Source organism: Anguilla anguilla, chromosome 19, assembly GCF_013347855.1.
Source record: "Anguilla anguilla isolate fAngAng1 chromosome 19, fAngAng1.pri, whole genome shotgun sequence".
NCBI lineage: Eukaryota > Metazoa > Chordata > Actinopteri > Anguilliformes > Anguillidae > Anguilla > Anguilla anguilla.
The window spans coordinates 9,971,192-9,976,191 of record NC_049219.1 but is presented as its reverse complement, the minus strand read 5'-3'; the positions used below and the strand labels follow the sequence as shown (position 1 = coordinate 9,976,191).

Genomic DNA, 5,000 nt, shown 5'->3' with positions numbered 1-5,000 from the left:
ACTTGTCATTGTATTTAAATCTTTCCCTGCCTAATAAAGTTAGCAAAAAATCTGACTGCTTGCTTCTTTTTGCAGGTTCCATTATATCCCTTATGTATATGAATGTGTCACAAGGGGGGGGGGGGGGGTGTGCTCATCTGCGATGGGCTGGAACTGTATGCTTTCACTGTAATTTTGCAGCGTCTTGTACACAATTACTGAAAATTACAGCAAGCCTGTTATGCTTGTGAGCAAATATAATAGAGGAGGAGAATGCCAAGTCTTATCTGGAGGACCTTCATGGAGCTGCAAGACATCTCTTCTTGTGTATTTGCATTTTCAAATGAGTCACTCTATGGTCACACTTAATAATTCTCTCTCTCTCTCTCTCTCTCTCTCTCGTTAGCAGGGTCTATGTAATGCTTGTTTCTTGAGTGGCCTGTGTGAATGCAGTAGTGTGCTGTGGGCGGGGTTATGGCCGGAGGCTGCTGTATAGATGCACAGGTGTGGACATAAATGGATCCAGTGAACTCAGTGCTGGTCCATCAGAGCAGATCTGTCTTATCTGGATCTGTGCTCTTTAGCATTGTGGGTTTTTTTTTTTCTTCTTTCTTTCCCCCCAGCCATCATCACCGAGTGTCACGTGTCAACCCCTTTCCCCCGCCCCCCCCAGGCGGGTCATGCGTGCAGAACGTCGAGCGATTATCGCCGCGGTCCAGTTAAAGTGACTTACGGTCGGCCCGGCTGTCTCCGGGGGGGGCAGCGTGGACCGTAAATCTCCTCGCCCGTCCGACGCCCGTTCCCCACATTCGACACCGCCGCGCGAGAACGAGATCGTCGCTAATTTATCGTGGTCAACTTCAATTATGGCGCGCGAGGGAAAGGGTCATAATTCAAAGGGGGGGGGGGGGGGGGGGTATGGAAATGCGCTCCAAGGACAATTATTTTTAATATGGCCGCCACCGCCATCCATCTGCAGGAAGGGGGGCGACAGGAAGTTTGATGAATCTGTCCTTTGGGGGACGGCTTCTGTTTCTCTATCACCTTTCGACATGTTTCCCCCCCGGGCCCCCACCCACCCACCCCTCACTCCGCTTCGTGATAAAACTGTCGTTAAAGTCGTTAACCGAGCTAGCGTCACGCTAGCGCCGCTCGGTCACAGGTCTGCAAGATGGCGTTCCCGTGAGGGTAACATTAACGGGACAGTGTGGGCTCAGCTTGGGAACGTCCGAATCTGAAATGATCGCATATCCCCTCCCTTTGAAGTGGCAGTGAAAAGACCTTTCGCTGACGAATTCTGCAAAAACAGACTATAGGAAGGGACCTTGACTACTCTAGCGTGGGAGTCTCACATTTCCTCTTACGCTATTTGAAATTACAGCTTTATTATACAGTTTTTTTAATAAAAGTGGACACTAGGCATGTATTAGGTTAGGCGGACAGTGTACATTGCATATTTAATTGAACTTATCACGTTACGAAGTCTGCAATGATAGTCTGAGGAATTTCCCAGCCGAGCCTTTGGCGATCAGCCCTACCTTTTGCCGAAAAAGAAATTTTGTAACCACAGTGCTACCTCTTCACTCGAAAGAGCAGTGGGGAGCGCAGAACGCCGTTCACTCAGAATGCTAAATGATTTTTTATTATTATTATTTTTGTCGTTGTAGTAGTTCTCGCCGTTACTTAGAGACCTTGCGAGGAAAACAGAAATCCATTTTTCATGAGGCTCAATAATGTAATCCCCCCGCGAAACGTTTGGAACGCAGAAATGAAACAGACTTAATAATTTAGGGTGAAAAGATTCTGCGCGGGGAACGGCTTGCTCAAAGTGCAGCGTGCTGCGCAGGTGCGATTGGGTCGTGTCCGAATACGGCAGAGGGGCATGGGGTCAAATCCCCCCTCGAGGTGAAAGCGCTGGATCCGACTCTCCTACCTTCTTCGTATTTTTCCGCTTTTTATGTTTCGTTTTTATTTTCTGAACGGTGTTCGAGTTCGAGACGCCTGAGGACGGTCGCGGACCTTCTGCTTTTTAACGGCCTTTTAGCGAGCCCTCTCCGCTGGAAGAGCGCCCTCTCTAACGATGCCCGCGTTCAAAAGGCACGCGAGAAGGATCAAAGCCGCAGGGGGATAAAGACCGGCGTCGTTTGAAGATCGGCTTTAAAAACACCCACGCACCCCCATCTCTGTTCAGGGAGCGGCTCTGCGCTGCGCAGACCTCCCTTTACAGAGCCAGCGGGTCACAGCTGCGCAGACCTCCCTTTACAGAGCCAGCGGGTCACAGCTGCGCAGACCTCCCTTTACAGAGCCAGCGGGTCACAGCTGCGCAGACCTGCGTGTTATTGCCGCTGCGCCAACATGCTAACCTGCACATGCAGCAAAAACCGACCGAACAAGCGAGTGTGTTTGAGAAAGACGGAGCTGCATTCGAGATAAGGATCCCAACCCCAATCATAAACCACACGACAACGGCGTATATATATTTCAAGCCAGAGGGTGTTTCACAGTGTATCTATGAGTCATATAGGGTGATGCGATTTGTCTGCGTATAACAAACACAGCCTCCCGAACGGTTTCGTTCCCTGTAATGAATAGGCCCTGGCGGGGCGGGTTAGCTTCGCAGCGCTAGGGCGATTCGGCAGCGGGAACGTCCCCAAACGGGACCCCCGGCGGCCGTTAGGCTGTGGAAACGGGTGCGTTCGGTGCGATCAGCTGTTTCACTCCCAAAAAAAATGTCAGAACCGCTTTTCGGTTTAAACCCCCTCGTGCTGTAGTTACGAGCGAGCCGACGGACCGGACGGGTCGTCTGGAGAAGAGGGAAAAAAATCTCTAAATGAGTTGCGTTAGATGGACTAATTAGAAAAACACTTAATATTGTAATTTGTCTTTTAAGTGTAAATGTAATGGGCTTTTTAAAGGGTCCAAAGAATGATTTATGGAATCAGAATTACCCTGGTTTAGTAAATTGTGCATTCAAAAACGGCAAATTACAAAAGCACCCATTGATCTCTTGATCAAAATATGGTACAGATTTTTAATTTCTGAATTAAATATTACTTATGTATCAAAGTATCAAGGCTTCAGACTGGGCCATGATTATTATTAAGGGGGGGGTGGGGAAATTGTCCCTTCACAATCATTGTTGCTTAAAAAAAATAAAAAAAAAAATACATTCAGATCCAATCCATTGAAAGTATGTTCAATAGAGCTCAAGTGTGATTTGATTAAATTAGTCTGGCATTACAGATGCAATTGGCTTTTTTTCCCTGGCACAGTATTTCACTGAAAGAGAAGACAGTGTTTTCTCAAACCGTGTGTTTCTGAATGACAGTTGGGACCGCTGTGGAGTTGAACAGCAAACACGCTTTGTGTTCTTTTGTTTTACTTCTGATAAATGCATTATGTAAATTTCCGACGTGTAATATTGACTTTTAACTTCCTTACACTTTCTCGCTGGAGGTTTTCTCCGCTGCCGAAATGTAAAATTAGCATTTTTATAACGGGAGTTAAATGTGGCGTGAATCGGGCCGGGCCCGATCGTCGCCGAACGATCTTTAAAGAAAGGGGAACGTTGCGCTTTCGCAGTAAACTTTTTTTTTGGAGTTTTTGAAATCTGGCCGATTCAGCATCTTGGTGGAGGTATTCGGAGATGTTTAAAACGCAGAGGTGTCGCACACAGCCCCTGTAAAGGCCAGAGGTTGTTTGCCCGCGCACCGAAACAGAGAAATCCATCTCGCCTCGACGTGCTGTCACCCAGCCTGATGAGGAAAAACCTGCTTTCTCATCTTCCAGGTACCCTGAGTTTCCCCGCCTTGTTTTCCACGAGCGGCGGTAAAGTGGCGGGCGTGGATTTTTTTTGGCTGGGCTTCACTCTGGTACCGCCCGCCGACGCCCCGTTTGCGAGAGGCCTTCTCCGGCTTGTAAAATCAGACCTGGCAAAGGGCAGGGCCTCTACCTTCAGGGCCCCCATTGCTCTTTCAGAACAACCCCCCCCCCCCCCCCCCCCCCCCGCCCCTCAACCCCTCCTCCCCGCTGCAGTCCATCTCTCTCCCCGACGGCTTTTCATCTCTTCCCTTTTAAACGGCCTGTCAGAGACTCAATTACCGGCTGATTGGTGCCGTATAAGTTTATGATTGGCTCGGGAGGACAACGAGCCCCATTAGAGCACAGATGCATCGGGCGCTTAAGCGCACTGGGTCGTGATTGGCCCTCTGGTTAATCGATGCCAAAAATGTTGACGAAACATTTTTTTTTTTTAACCTCTGTCTTGTCTTTTTCTCGTACGGTTGTGTGCAGTTGTCTGGTTCCCCTGCCTCTCAGGTATACATTCTCTACAAACGAGCGCTAGGCGGTATAATTTCGCTCGGGTGACGTGATTTATGGACGGCCGGGCGGACCGTATTCCCCCAACCGATGCCCCCACCCCAACCCCCCCACCCCCCCCCCGAGCACGAGCGTCCAATCGAGCCGACCGCAGCGAACTCTCCTTTCTCATTACGGCCCTTACTTCCCTACCTACTGTTAACGGGCGCGGGAGGGAAAAAAGGAAAGGAGCACAAAAGAGGAAAATTCAAAGGGCGCTCGATAAAAGGAGGGAGAAGAAAGGAAGGTCAAGACATTGATATGGTAATGCGACGAGCGGAGGACATTTCATAACGTCCCGTGCCTGCGTGTGCTTCCTCCTCCCCGAGCCTGTACCGGCAGCAGCGAGTTTAAAAAAAATAAATAAAAAAAAGCCTTCTGCGCACTGTAAGTAAACGTCCATCACGTATCATTCACATGGGACTGTGTACAGACCCGTGTTTTTGTAGTTGTTCCTGATGACCTTGATATGCACTTCTGTACGTCGCTTTAGATGAAAAGCGTCTGCTAAATAAATGTAATGTTTCATGTCGGTGTGAATCATTTCTAGTTTCATTTGGACATAAGAAATGAATGCAATAAATCCTAGTGATTTCAAGCTGTTTTTAAACAGGGCCCCACTGATTTGCAGGCCCCCTGTTTCTAGAAGGTCCCCCCCCCCC

General features: G+C 48.9%; 1 protein-coding gene across 1 annotated transcript in view; it reads left to right on the top strand.

Annotated features, from left to right (window-relative positions):
• snd1 (staphylococcal nuclease and tudor domain containing 1) overlaps nucleotides 1-55 on the top strand; it is a 108,241-nt gene extending 108,186 nt beyond the window's left edge. The window contains exon 25 of the mRNA XM_035402225.1: nucleotides 1-55. This exon is cut by the window's left edge and continues 828 nt beyond it. The gene's annotated coding sequence lies outside the window, so the exon portion shown is untranslated.
• Nucleotides 56-5,000: the final 4,945 nt, after the last annotated feature.